A 19,926-nucleotide genomic window follows, 5' to 3' on the forward strand; every position below is an offset into this window, starting at 1 on the left:
CACGGGGTCTACTACTAACAATACACTAACACGGGGTCTACTACTAACAATACACTAACACGGGGTCTACTACTAACAATACACTAACACGGGGTCTACTACTAACAATACACTTACACGGGATCTACTAACAATACACTAACACGGGGTCTACTAACAATACACTAACACGGGATCTACTAACAATACACTAACACGGGGTCTACTAACAATACACTAACACGGGGTCTACTAACAATACACTAACACGGGATCTACTAACAATACATTAACACGGGGTATACTAACAATACACTAACACGGGGTCTGCTACTAACAATACACTAACACGGGATCTACTAACAATACACTAACACGGGATCTACTAACAATACACTAACACGGGATCTACTAACAATACACTAACACGGGATCTACTAACAATACACTAACACGGGATCTACTAACAATACACTAACACGGGGTCTACTACTAACAATACACTAACACGGGGTCTACTACTAACAATACACTAACACGGGGTCTACTACTAACAATACACTAACACGGGGTCTACTAACAATACACTAACACGGGGTCTACTAACAATACACTAACACGGGGTCTACTAACAATACACTAACACGGGATCTACTACTAACAATACACTAACACGGGGTCTACTAACAATACACTAACACGGGATCTACTACTAACAATACACTAACACGGGATCTACTAACAATACACTAACACGGGATCTACTAACAATACACTAACACGGGGTCTACTACTAACAATACACTAACACGTGATCTACTACTAACAATACACTAACACGTGATCTACTACTAACAATACACTAACACGGGGTCTACTACTAACAATACACTAACACAGGATGTACTAACAATACACTAACACGGGGTCTACTACTAACAATACACTAACACGGGGTCTACTAACAATACACTAACACGGGATATACTACTAACAATACACTAACACGGGGTCTACTAACAATACACTAACACGGGGTCTACTAACAATACACTAACACGGGATATACTACTAACAATACACTAACACGGGGTCTACTAACAATACATTAACACGGGATCTACTAACAGTACACTAACACGGGATCTACTACTAACAATACACTAACACGGGGTCTACTACTAACAATACACTAACACGGGGTCTACTAACAATACACTAACACGGGATCTACTACTAACAATGCACTAACACGGGATCTACTAACAATACACTAACACGGGATCTACTACTAACAATACACTAACACGGGATCTACTAACAATACACTAACACGGGATCTACTACTAACAATACACTAACACGGGATCTACTAACAATACACTAACACGGGGTCTACTAACAATACACTAACACGGGATCTACTAACAATACACTAACACGGGATCTACTAACAATACACTAACACGGGGTCTACTACTAACAATACACTAACACGGGGTCTACTAACAATACACTAACACGGGATATACTACTAACAATACACTAACACGGGGTCTACTAACAATACACTAACACGGGATCTACTAACAATACACTAACACGGGGTCTACTAACAATACACTAACACGGGATATACTACTAACAATACACTAACACGGGGTCTACTAACAATACACTAACATGGGATCTACTAACAATACACTAACACGGGATCTACTACTAACAATACACTAACACGGGGTCTACTACTAACAATACACTAACACGGGGTCTACTAACAATACACTAACACGGGATATACTACTAACAATACACTAACACGGGGTCTACTAACAATACACTAACACGGGATCTACTAACAATACACTAACACGGGATCTACTACTAACAATACACTAACACGGGATCTACTAACAATACACTAACACGGGGTCTACTACTAACAATACACTAACACGGGGTCTACTAACAATACACTAACACGGGATCTACTAACAATACACTAACACGGGATCTACTACTAACAATACACTAACACGGGATCTACTAACAATACACTAACACGGGATCTACTAACAATACACTAACACGGGGTCTACTACTAACAATACACTAACACGTGATCTACTACTAACAATACACTAACACGTGATCTACTACTAACAATACACTAACACGGGGTCTACTACTAACAATACACTAACACAGGATCTACTAACAATACACTAACACGGGGTCTACTACTAACAATACACTAACACGGGGTCTACTAACAATACACTAACACGGGATATACTACTAACAATACACTAACACGGGGTCTACTAACAATACACTAACACGGGGTCTACTAACAATACACTAACACGGGGTCTACTAACAATACACTAACACGGGATATACTACTAACAATACACTAACACGGGGTCTACTAACAATACACTAACACGGGATCTACTAACAATACACTAACACGGGATCTACTACTAACAATACACTAACACGGGGTCTACTACTAACAATACACTAACACGGGGTCTACTAACAATACACTAACACGGGATCTACTAACAATACACTAACACGGGATCTACTACTAACAATACACTAACACGGGGTCTACTACTAACAATACACTAACACGGGGTCTACTAACAATACACTAACACGGGATCTACTACTAACAATGCACTAACACGGGATCTACTAACAATACACTAACACGGGATCTACTACTAACAATACACTAACACGGGATCTACTAACAATACACTAACACGGGATCTACTACTAACAATACACTAACACGGGATCTACTAACAATACACTAACACGGGGTCTACTAACAATACACTAACACGGGATCTACTAACAATACACTAACACGGGATCTACTAACAATACACTAACACGGGGTCTACTACTAACAATACACTAACACGGGGTCTACTAACAATACACTAACACGGGATATACTACTAACAATACACTAACACGGGGTCTACTAACAATACACTAACACGGGATCTACTAACAATACACTAACACGGGGTCTACTAACAATACACTAACACGGGATATACTACTAACAATACACTAACACGGGGTCTACTAACAATACACTAACATGGGATCTACTAACAATACACTAACACGGGATCTACTACTAACAATACACTAACACGGGGTCTACTAGTAACAATACACTAACACGGGGTCTACTACTAACAATACACTAACACGGGGTCTACTACTAACAATACACTAACACGGGATCTACTAACAATACACTAACACGGGGTCTACTAACAATACACTAACACGGGATCTACTAACAATACACTAACACGGGGTCTACTAACAATACACTAACACTGGGTCTACTAACAATACACTAACACGGGATCTACTAACAATACATTAACACGGGGTATACTAACAATACACTAACACGGGGTCTGCTACTAACAATACACTAACACGGGATCTACTAACAATACACTAACACGGGATCTACTAACAATACACTAACACGGGATCTACTAACAATACACTAACACGGGATCTACTAACAATACACTAACACGGGGTCTACTACTAACAATACACTAACACGGGGTCTACTACTAACAATACACTAACACGGGGTCTACTACTAACAATACACTAACACGGGGTCTACTAACAATACACTAACACGGGGTCTACTAACAATACACTAACACGGGGTCTACTAACAATACACTAACACGGGATCTACTACTAACAATACACTAACACGGGATCTACTAACAATACACTAACACGGGATCTACTACTAACAATACACTAACACGGGATCTACTAACAATACACTAACACGGGGTCTACTAACAATACACTAACACGGGATCTACTAACAATACACTAACACGGGATCTACTAACAATACACTAACACGGGGTCTACTACTAACAATACACTAACACGGGGTCTACTAACAATACACTAACACGGGATATACTACTAACAATACACTAACACGGGGTCTACTAACAATACACTAACACGGGGTCTACTAACAATACACTAACACGGGGTCTACTAACAATACACTAACACGGGATGTACTACTAACAATACACTAACACGGGGTCTACTAACAATACACTAACACGGGATCTACTAACAATACACTAACACGGGATATACTACTAACAATACACTAACACGGGGTCTACTAACAATACACTAACACGGGATCTACTAACAATACACTAACACAGGATCTACTACTAACAATACACTAACACGGGATCTACTAACAATACACAAACACGGGGTCTACTACTAACAATACACTAACACGGGGTCTACTAACAATACACTAACACGGGATCTACTAACAATACACTAACACGGGATATACTACTAACAATACACTAACACGGGGTCTACTAACAATACACTAACACGGGGTCTACTAACAATACACTAACACGGGGTCTACTAACAATACACTAACACGGGATATACTACTAACAATACACTAACACGGGGTCTACTAACAATACACTAACACGGGATCTACTAACAATACACTAACACGGGATCTACTACTAACAATACACTAACACGGGGTCTACTACTAACAATACACTAACACGGGGTCTACTAACAATACACTAACACGGGATATACTACTAACAATACACTAACACGGGGTCTACTAACAATACACTAACACGGGATCTACTAACAATACACTAACACGGGATCTACTACTAACAATACACTAACACGGGATCTACTAACAATACACTAACACGGGGTCTACTACTAACAATACACTAACACGGGGTCTACTAACAATACACTAACACGGGGTCTACTACTAACAATACACTAACACGGGGTCTACTACTAACAATACACTAACACGGGGTCTACTAACAATACACTAACACGGGGTCTACTACTAACAATACACTAACACGGGGTCTACTACTAACAATACACTAACACGGGGTCTACTACTAACAATACACTAACACGGGGTCTACTACTAACAATACACTTACACGGGATCTACTAACAATACACTAACACGGGGTCTACTAACAATACACTAACACGGGATCTACTAACAATACACTAACACGGGATATACTACTAACAATACACTAACACGGGGTCTACTAACAATACACTAACACGGGATCTACTAACAATACACTAACACAGGATCTACTACTAACAATACACTAACACGGGATCTACTAACAATACACTAACACGGGGTCTACTACTAACAATACACTAACACGGGGTCTACTAACAATACACTAACACGGGATCTACTAACAATACACTAACACGGGATATACTACTAACAATACACTAACACGGGGTCTACTAACAATACACTAACACGGGGTCTACTAACAATACACTAACACGGGGTCTACTAACAATACACTAACACGGGATATACTACTAACAATACACTAACACGGGGTCTACTACTAACAATACACTAACACGGGGTCTACTAACAATACACTAACACGGGATATACTACTAACAATACACTAACACGGGGTCTACTAACAATACACTAACACGGGATCTACTAACAATACACTAACACGGGATCTACTACTAACAATACACTAACACGGGATCTACTAACAATACACTAACACGGGGTCTACTACTAACAATACACTAACACGGGGTCTACTAACAATACACTAACACGGGGTCTACTACTAACAATACACTAACACGGGGTCTACTACTAACAATACACTAACACGGGGTCTACTAACAATACACTAACACGGGGTCTACTACTAACAATACACTAACACGGGGTCTACTACTAACAATACACTAACACGGGGTCTACTACTAACAATACACTAACACGGGGTCTACTACTAACAATACACTTACACGGGATCTACTAACAATACACTAACACGGGGTCTACTAACAATACACTAACACGGGATCTACTAACAATACACTAACACGGGGTCTACTAACAATACACTAACACGGGATATACTACTAACAATACACTAACACGGGGTCTACTAACAATACACTAACACGGGATCTACTAACAATACACTAACACGGGGTCTACTAACAATACACTAACACGGGATATACTACTAACAATACACTAACACGGGGTCTACTAACAATACACTAACATGGGATCTACTAACAATACACTAACACGGGATCTACTACTAACAATACACTAACACGGGGTCTACTACTAACAATACACTAACACGGGGTCTACTAACAATACACTAACACGGGATATACTACTAACAATACACTAACACGGGGTCTACTAACAATACACTAACACGGGATCTACTAACAATACACTAACACGGGATCTACTACTAACAATACACTAACACGGGATCTACTAACAATACACTAACACGGGGTCTACTACTAACAATACACTAACACGGGGTCTACTAACAATACACTAACACGGGATCTACTAACAATACACTAACACGGGATCTACTACTAACAATACACTAACACGGGATCTACTAACAATACACTAACACGGGATCTACTAACAATACACTAACACGGGGTCTACTACTAACAATACACTAACACGTGATCTACTACTAACAATACACTAACACGTGATCTACTACTAACAATACACTAACACGGGGTCTACTACTAACAATACACTAACACAGGATCTACTAACAATACACTAACACGGGGTCTACTACTAACAATACACTAACACGGGGTCTACTAACAATACACTAACACGGGATATACTACTAACAATACACTAACACGGGGTCTACTAACAATACACTAACACGGGGTCTACTAACAATACACTAACACGGGGTCTACTAACAATACACTAACACGGGATATACTACTAACAATACACTAACACGGGGTCTACTAACAATACACTAACACGGGATCTACTAACAATACACTAACACGGGATCTACTACTAACAATACACTAACACGGGGTCTACTACTAACAATACACTAACACGGGGTCTACTAACAATACACTAACACGGGATCTACTAACAATACACTAACACGGGATCTACTACTAACAATACACTAACACGGGGTCTACTACTAACAATACACTAACACGGGGTCTACTAACAATACACTAACACGGGATCTACTACTAACAATGCACTAACACGGGATCTACTAACAATACACTAACACGGGATCTACTACTAACAATACACTAACACGGGATCTACTAACAATACACTAACACGGGATCTACTACTAACAATACACTAACACGGGATCTACTAACAATACACTAACACGGGGTCTACTAACAATACACTAACACGGGATCTACTAACAATACACTAACACGGGATCTACTAACAATACACTAACACGGGGTCTACTACTAACAATACACTAACACGGGGTCTACTAACAATACACTAACACGGGATATACTACTAACAATACACTAACACGGGGTCTACTAACAATACACTAACACGGGATCTACTAACAATACACTAACACGGGGTCTACTAACAATACACTAACACGGGATATACTACTAACAATACACTAACACGGGGTCTACTAACAATACACTAACATGGGATCTACTAACAATACACTAACACGGGATCTACTACTAACAATACACTAACACGGGGTCTACTAGTAACAATACACTAACACGGGGTCTACTACTAACAATACACTAACACGGGGTCTACTACTAACAATACACTAACACGGGATCTACTAACAATACACTAACACGGGGTCTACTAACAATACACTAACACGGGATCTACTAACAATACACTAACACGGGGTCTACTAACAATACACTAACACGGGGTCTACTAACAATACACTAACACGGGATCTACTAACAATACATTAACACAGGGTATACTAACAATACACTAACACGGGGTCTGCTACTAACAATACACTAACACGGGATCTACTAACAATACACTAACACGGGATCTACTAACAATACACTAACACGGGATCTACTAACAATACACTAACACGGGATCTACTAACAATACACTAACACGGGGTCTACTACTAACAATACACTAACACGGGGTCTACTACTAACAATACACTAACACGGGGTCTACTACTAACAATACACTAACACGGGGTCTACTAACAATACACTAACACGGGGTCTACTAACAATACACTAACACGGGGTCTACTAACAATACACTAACACGGGATCTACTACTAACAATACACTAACACGGGATCTACTAACAATACACTAACACGGGATCTACTACTAACAATACACTAACACGGGATCTACTAACAATACACTAACACGGGGTCTACTAACAATACACTAACACGGGATCTACTAACAATACACTAACACGGGATCTACTAACAATACACTAACACGGGGTCTACTACTAACAATACACTAACACGGGGTCTACTAACAATACACTAACACGGGATATACTACTAACAATACACTAACACGGGGTCTACTAACAATACACTAACACGGGGTCTACTAACAATACACTAACACGGGGTCTACTAACAATACACTAACACGGGATGTACTACTAACAATACACTAACACGGGGTCTACTAACAATACACTAACACGGGATCTACTAACAATACACTAACACGGGATATACTACTAACAATACACTAACACGGGGTCTACTAACAATACACTAACACGGGATCTACTAACAATACACTAACACAGGATCTACTACTAACAATACACTAACACGGGATCTACTAACAATACACTAACACGGGGTCTACTACTAACAATACACTAACACGGGGTCTACTAACAATACACTAACACGGGATCTACTAACAATACACTAACACGGGATATACTACTAACAATACACTAACACGGGGTCTACTAACAATACACTAACACGGGGTCTACTAACAATACACTAACACGGGGTCTACTTACAATACACTAACACGGGATATACTACTAACAATACACTAACACGGGGTCTACTAACAATACACTAACACGGGATCTACTAACAATACACTAACACGGGATCTACTACTAACAATACACTAACACGGGGTCTACTACTAACAATACACTAACACGGGGTCTACTAACAATACACTAACACGGGATATACTACTAACAATACACTAACACGGGGTCTACTAACAATACACTAACACGGGATCTACTAACAATACACTAACACGGGGTCTACTACTAACAATACACTAACACGGGGTCTACTAACAATACACTAACACGGGATCTACTAACAATACACTAACACGGGATATACTACTAACAATACACTAACACGGGGTCTACTAACAATACACTAACACGGGGTCTACTAACAATACACTAACACGGGATCTACTAACAATACACTAACACGGGATCTACTACTAACAATACACTAACACGGGGTCTACTACTAACAATACACTAACACGGGGTCTACTAACAATACACTAACACGGGATATACTACTAACAATACACTAACACGGGGTCTACTACTAACAATACACTAACACGGGGTCTACTAACAATACACTAACACGGGATATACTACTAACAATACACTAACACGGGGTCTACTAACAATACACTAACACGGGATCTACTAACAATACACTAACACGGGATCTACTACTAACAATACACTAACACGGGGTCTACTAACAATACACTAACACGGGGTCTACTACTAACAATACACTAACACGGGGTCTACTACTAACAATACACTAACACGGGGTCTACTAACAATACACTAACACGGGGTCTACTACTAACAATACACTAACACGGGGTCTACTACTAACAATACACTAACACGGGGTCTACTACTAACAATACACTAACACGGGGTCTACTACTAACAATACACTTACACGGGATCTACTAACAATACACTAACACGGGGTCTACTAACAATACACTAACACGGGATCTACTAACAATACACTAACACGGGGTCTACTAACAATACACTAACACGGGGTCTACTAACAATACACTAACACGGGATCTACTAACAATACATTAACACGGGGTATACTAACAATACACTAACACGGGGTCTGCTACTAACAATACACTAACACGGGATCTACTAACAATACACTAACACGGGATCTACTAACAATACACTAACACGGGATCTACTAACAATACACTAACACGGGATCTACTAACAATACACTAACACGGGATCTACTAACAATACACTAACACGGGGTCTACTACTAACAATACACTAACACGGGGTCTACTACTAACAATACACTAACACGGGGTCTACTACTAACAATACACTAACACGGGGTCTACTAACAATACACTAACACGGGGTCTACTAACAATACACTAACACGGGGTCTACTAACAATACACTAACACGGGATCTACTACTAACAATACACTAACACGGGGTCTACTAACAATACACTAACACGGGATCTACTACTAACAATACACTAACACGGGATCTACTAACAATACACTAACACGGGATCTACTAACAATACACTAACACGGGGTCTACTACTAACAATACACTAACACGTGATCTACTACTAACAATACACTAACACGTGATCTACTACTAACAATACACTAACACGGGGTCTACTACTTACAATACACTAACACGGGATCTACTAACAATACACTAACACGGGGTCTACTACTAACAATACACTAACACGGGGTCTACTAACAATACACTAACACGGGATATACTACTAACAATACACTAACACGGGGTCTACTAACAATACACTAACACGGGGTCTACTAACAATACACTAACACGGGGTCTACTAACAATACACTAACACGGGATATACTACTAACAATACACTAACACGGGGTCTACTAACAATACACTAACACGGGATCTACTAACAATACACTAACACGGGATCTACTACTAACAATACACTAACACGGGGTCTACTACTAACAATACACTAACACGGGGTCTACTAACAATACACTAACACGGGATCTACTACTAACAATGCACTAACACGGGATCTACTAACAATACACTAACACGGGATCTACTACTAACAATACACTAACACGGGATCTACTAACAATACACTAACACGGGATCTACTACTAACAATACACTAACACGGGATCTACTAACAATACACTAACACGGGGTCTACTAACAATACACTAACACGGGATCTACTAACAATACACTAACACGGGATCTACTAACAATACACTAACACGGGGTCTACTACTAACAATACACTAACACGGGGTCTACTAACAATACACTAACACGGGGTCTACTACTAACAATACACTAACACGGGGTCTACTACTAACAATACACTAACACGGGGTCTACTACTAACAATACACTAACACGGGGTCTACTACTAACAATACACTTACACGGGATCTACTAACAATACACTAACACGGGGTCTACTAACAATACACTAACACGGGATCTACTAACAATACACTAACACGGGGTCTACTAACAATACACTAACACGGGATATACTACTAACAATACACTAACACGGGGTCTACTAACAATACACTAACACGGGATCTACTAACAATACACTAACACGGGGTCTACTAACAATACACTAACACGGGATATACTACTAACAATACACTAACACGGGGTCTACTAACAATACACTAACATGGGATCTACTAACAATACACTAACACGGGATCTACTACTAACAATACACTAACACGGGGTCTACTACTAACAATACACTAACACGGGGTCTACTAACAATACACTAACACGGGATATACTACTAACAATACACTAACACGGGGTCTACTAACAATACACTAACACGGGATCTACTAACAATACACTAACACGGGATCTACTACTAACAATACACTAACACGGGATCTACTAACAATACACTAACACGGGGTCTACTACTAACAATACACTAACACGGGGTCTACTAACAATACACTAACACGGGATCTACTAACAATACACTAACACGGGATCTACTACTAACAATACACTAACACGGGATCTACTAACAATACACTAACACGGGATCTACTAACAATACACTAACACGGGGTCTACTACTAACAATACACTAACACGTGATCTACTACTAACAATACACTAACACGTGATCTACTACTAACAATACACTAACACGGGGTCTACTACTAACAATACACTAACACAGGATCTACTAACAATACACTAACACGGGGTCTACTACTAACAATACACTAACACGGGGTCTACTAACAATACACTAACACGGGATATACTACTAACAATACACTAACACGGGGTCTACTAACAATACACTAACACGGGGTCTACTAACAATACACTAACACGGGGTCTACTAACAATACACTAACACGGGATATACTACTAACAATACACTAACACGGGGTCTACTAACAATACACTAACACGGGATCTACTAACAATACACTAACACGGGATCTACTACTAACAATACACTAACACGGGGTCTACTACTAACAATACACTAACACGGGGTCTACTAACAATACACTAACACGGGATCTACTAACAATACACTAACACGGGATCTACTACTAACAATACACTAACACGGGGTCTACTACTAACAATACACTAACACGGGGTCTACTAACAATACACTAACACGGGATCTACTACTAACAATGCACTAACACGGGATCTACTAACAATACACTAACACGGGATCTACTACTAACAATACACTAACACGGGATCTACTAACAATACACTAACACGGGATCTACTACTAACAATACACTAACACGGGATCTACTAACAATACACTAACACGGGGTCTACTAACAATACACTAACACGGGATCTACTAACAATACACTAACACGGGATCTACTAACAATACACTAACACGGGGTCTACTACTAACAATACACTAACACGGGGTCTACTAACAATACACTAACACGGGATATACTACTAACAATACACTAACACGGGGTCTACTAACAATACACTAACACGGGATCTACTAACAATACACTAACACGGGGTCTACTAACAATACACTAACACGGGATATACTACTAACAATACACTAACACGGGGTCTACTAACAATACACTAACATGGGATCTACTAACAATACACTAACACGGGATCTACTACTAACAATACACTAACACGGGGTCTACTAGTAACAATACACTAACACGGGGTCTACTACTAACAATACACTAACACGGGGTCTACTACTAACAATACACTAACACGGGATCTACTAACAATACACTAACACGGGGTCTACTAACAATACACTAACACGGGATCTACTAACAATACACTAACACGGGGTCTACTAACAATACACTAACACGGGGTCTACTAACAATACACTAACACGGGATCTACTAACAATACATTAACACGGGGTATACTAACAATACACTAACACGGGGTCTGCTACTAACAATACACTAACACGGGATCTACTAACAATACACTAACACGGGATCTACTAACAATACACTAACACGGGATCTACTAACAATACACTAACACGGGATCTACTAACAATACACTAACACGGGGTCTACTACTAACAATACACTAACACGGGGTCTACTACTAACAATACACTAACACGGGGTCTACTACTAACAATACACTAACACGGGGTCTACTAACAATACACTAACACGGGGTCTACTAACAATACACTAACACGGGGTCTACTAACAATACACTAACACGGGATCTACTACTAACAATACACTAACACGGGATCTACTAACAATACACTAACACGGGATCTACTACTAACAATACACTAACACGGGATCTACTAACAATACACTAACACGGGGTCTACTAACAATACACTAACACGGGATCTACTAACAATACATTAACACGGGATCTACTAACAATACACTAACACGGGGTCTACTACTAACAATACACTAACACGGGGTCTACTAACAATACACTAACACGGGATATACTACTAACAATACACTAACACGGGGTCTACTAACAATACACTAACACGGGGTCTACTAACAATACACTAACACGGGGTCTACTAACAATACACTAACACGGGATGTACTACTAACAATACACTAACACGGGGTCTACTAACAATACACTAACACGGGATCTACTAACAATACACTAACACGGGATATACTACTAACAATACACTAACACGGGGTCTACTAACAATACACTAACACGGGATCTACTAACAATACACTAACACAGGATCTACTACTAACAATACACTAACACGGGATCTACTAACAATACACTAACACGGGGTCTACTACTAACAATACACTAACACGGGGTCTACTAACAATACACTAACACGGGATCTACTAACAATACACTAACACGGGATATACTACTAACAATACACTAACACGGGGTCTACTAACAATACACTAACACGGGGTCTACTAACAATACACTAACACGGGGTCTACTAACAATACACTAACACGGGATATACTACTAACAATACACTAACACGGGGTCTACTAACAATACACTAACACGGGATCTACTAACAATACACTAACACGGGATCTACTACTAACAATACACTAACACGGGGTCTACTACTAACAATACACTAACACGGGGTCTACTAACAATACACTAACACGGGATATACTACTAACAATACACTAACACGGGGTCTACTAACAATACACTAACACGGGATCTACTAACAATACACTAACACGGGGTCTACTACTAACAATACACTAACACGGGGTCTACTAACAATACACTAACACGGGATCTACTAACAATACACTAACACGGGATATACTACTAACAATACACTAACACGGGGTCTACTAACAATACACTAACACGGGGTCTACTAACAATACACTAACACGGGATCTACTAACAATACACTAACACGGGATCTACTACTAACAATACACTAACACGGGGTCTACTACTAACAATACACTAACACGGGGTCTTCTAACAATACACTAACACGGGATATACTACTAACAATACACTAACACGGGGTCTACTAACAATACACTAACACGGGATCTACTAACAATACACTAACACGGGATCTACTACTAACAATACACTAACACGGGATCTACTAACAATACACTAACACGGGGTCTACTACTAACAATACACTAACACGGGGTCTACTAACAATACACTAACACGGGGTCTACTACTAACAATACACTAACACGGGGTCTACTACTAACAATACACTAACACGGGGTCTACTAACAATACACTAACACGGGGTCTACTACTAACAATACACTAACACGGGGTCTACTACTAACAATACACTAACACGGGGTCTACTACTAACAATACACTAACACGGGGTCTACTACTAACAATACACTTACACGGGATCTACTAACAATACACTAACACGGGGTCTACTAACAATACACTAACACGGGATCTACTAACAATACACTAACACGGGGTCTACTAACAATACACTAACACGGGGTCTACTAACAATACACTAACACGGGATCTACTAACAATACATTAACACGGGGTATACTAACAATACACTAACACGGGGTCTGCTACTAACAATACACTAACACGGGATCTACTAACAATACACTAACACGGGATCTACTAACAATACACTAACACGGGATCTACTAACAATACACTAACACGGGATCTACTAACAATACACTAACACGGGATCTACTAACAATACACTAACACGGGGTCTACTACTAACAATACACTAACACGGGGTCTACTACTAACAATACACTAACACGGGGTCTACTACTAACAATACACTAACACGGGGTCTACTAACAATACACTAACACGGGGTCTACTAACAATACACTAACACGGGGTCTACTAACAATACACTAACACGGGATCTACTACTAACAATACACTAACACGGGGTCTACTAACAATACACTAACACGGGATCTACTACTAACAATACACTAACACGGGATCTACTAACAATACACTAACACGGGATCTACTAACAATACACTAACACGGGGTCTACTACTAACAATACACTAACACGTGATCTACTACTAACAATACACTAACACGTGATCTACTACTAACAATACACTAACACGGGGTCTACTACTAACAATACACTAACACGGGATCTACTAACAATACACTAACACGGGGTCTACTACTAACAATACACTAACACGGGGTCTACTAACAATACACTAACACGGGATATACTACTAACAATACACTAACACGGGGTCTACTAACAATACACTAACACGGGGTCTACTAACAATACACTAACACGGGGTCTACTAACAATACACTAACACGGGATATACTACTAACAATACACTAACACGGGGTCTACTAACAATACACTAACACGGGATCTACTAACAATACACTAACACGGGATCTACTACTAACAATACACTAACACGGGGTCTACTACTAACAATACACTAACACGGGGTCTACTAACAATACACTAACACGGGATCTACTACTAACAATGCACTAACACGGGATCTACTAACAATACACTAACACGGGATCTACTACTAACAATACACTAACACGGGATCTACTAACAATACACTAACACGGGATCTACTACTAACAATACACTAACACGGGATCTACTAACAATACACTAACACGGGGTCTACTAACAATACACTAACACGGGATCTACTAACAATACACTAACACGGGATCTACTAACAATACACTAACACGGGGTCTACTACTAACAATACACTAACACGGGGTCTACTAACAATACACTAACACGGGGTCTACTACTAACAATACACTAACACGGGGTCTACTACTAACAATACACTAACACGGGGTCTACTAACAATACACTAACACGGGGTCTACTACTAACAATACACTAACACGGGGTCTACTACTAACAATACACTAACACGGGGTCTACTACTAACAATACACTAACACGGGGTCTACTACTAACAATACACTTACACGGGATCTACTAACAATACACTAACACGGGGTCTACTAACAATACACTAACACGGGATCTACTAACAATACACTAACACGGGGTCTACTAACAATACACTAACACGGGGTCTACTAACAATACACTAACACGGGATCTACTAACAATACATTAACACGGGGTATACTAACAATACACTAACACGGGGTCTGCTACTAACAATACACTAACACGGGATCTACTAACAATACACTAACACGGGATCTACTAACAATACACTAACACGGGATCTACTAACAATACACTAACACGGGATCTACTAACAATACACTAACACGGGATCTACTAACAATACACTAACACGGGGTCTACTACTAACAATACACTAACACGGGGTCTACTACTAACAATACACTAAGACGGGGTCTACTAACAATACACTAACACGGGGTCTACTACTAACAATACACTAACACGGGATCTACTAATAATACACTAACACGGGATATACTACTAACAATACACTAACACGGGGTCTACTAACAATACACTAACACGGGGTCTACTAACAATACACTAACACGGGGTCTACTAACAATACACTAACACGGGATATACTACTAACAATACACTAACACGGGGTCTACTAACAATACACTAACACGGGATCTACTAACAATACACTAACACGGGATCTACTACTAACAATACACTAACACGGGGTCTACTACTAACAATACACTAACACGGGGTCTACTAACAATACACTAACACGGGATATACTACTAACAATACACTAACACGGGGTCTACTAACAATACACTAACACGGGATCTACTAACAATACACTAACACGGGATCTACTACTAACAATACACTAACACGGGATCTACTAACAATACACTAACACGGGGTCTACTACTAACAATACACTAACACGGGGTCTACTAACAATACACTAACACGGGGTCTACTACTAACAATACACTAACACGGGGTCTACTACTAACAATACACTAACACGGGGTCTACTAACAATACACTAACACGGGGTCTACTACTAACAATACACTAACACGGGATCTACTACTAACAATACACTAACACGGGATCTACTAACAATACACTAACACGGGGTCTACTACTAACAATACACTAACACGGGGTCTACTAACAATACACTAACACGGGATCTACTAACAATACACTAACACGGGATCTACTACTAACAATACACTAACACGGGATCTACTAACAATACACTAACACGGGATCTACTAACAATACACTAACACGGGGTCTACTACTAACAATACACTAACACGTGATCTACTACTAACAATACACTAACACGTGATCTACTACTAACAATACACTAACACGGGGTCTACTACTAACAATACACTAACACAGGATCTACTAACAATACACTAACACGGGGTCTACTACTAACAATACACTAACACGGGGTCTACTAACAATACACTAACACGGGATATACTACTAACAATACACTAACACGGGGTCTACTAACAATACACTAACACGGGGTCTACTAACAATACACTAACACGGGGTCTACTAACAATACACTAACACGGGATATACTACTAACAATACACTAACACGGGGTCTACTAACAATACACTAACACGGGATCTACTAACAATACACTAACACGGGATCTACTACTAACAATACACTAACACGGGGTCTACTACTAACAATACACTAACACGGGGTCTACTAACAATACACTAACACGGGATCTACTAACAATACACTAACACGGGATCTACTACTAACAATACACTAACACGGGGTCTACTACTAACAATACACTAACACGGGGTCTACTAACAATACACTAACACGGGATCTACTACTAACAATGCACTAACACGGGATCTACTAACAATACACTAACACGGGATCTACTACTAACAAAACACTAACACGGGATCTACTAACAATACACTAACACGGGATCTACTACTAACAATACACTAACACGGGATCTACTAACAATACACTAACACGGGGTCTACTAACAATACACTAACACGGGATCTACTAACAATACACTAACACGGGATCTACTAACAATACACTAACACGGGGTCTACTACTAACAATACACTAACACGGGGTCTACTAACAATACACTAACACGGGATATACTACTAACAATACACTAACACGGGGTCTACTAACAATACACTAACACGGGATCTACTAACAATACACTAACACGGGGTCTACTAACAATACACTAACACGGGATATACTACTAACAATACACTAACACGGGGTCTACTAACAATACACTAACACGGGGTCTACTAACAATACACTAACACGGGGTCTACTAACAATACACTAACACGGGATGTACTACTAACAATACACTAACACGGGGTCTACTAACAATACACTAACACGGGATCTACTAACAATACACTAACACGGGATATACTACTAACAATACACTAACACGGGGTCTACTAACAATACACTAACACGGGATCTACTAACAATACACTAACACAGGATCTACTACTAACAATACACTAACACGGGATCTACTAACAATACACTAACACGGGGTCTACTACTAACAATACACTAACACGGGGTCTACTAACAATACACTAACACGGGATCTACTAACAATACACTAACACGGGATATACTACTAACAATACACTAACACGGGGTCTACTAACAATACACTAACACGGGGTCTACTAACAATACACTAACACGGGGTCTACTAACAATACACTAACACGGGATATACTACTAACAATACACTAACACGGGGTCTACTAACAATACACTAACACGGGATCTACTAACAATACAC

Source organism: Ostrea edulis, chromosome 7 (assembly GCF_947568905.1).
Source record: "Ostrea edulis chromosome 7, xbOstEdul1.1, whole genome shotgun sequence".
Lineage (NCBI taxonomy): Eukaryota > Metazoa > Mollusca > Bivalvia > Ostreida > Ostreidae > Ostrea > Ostrea edulis.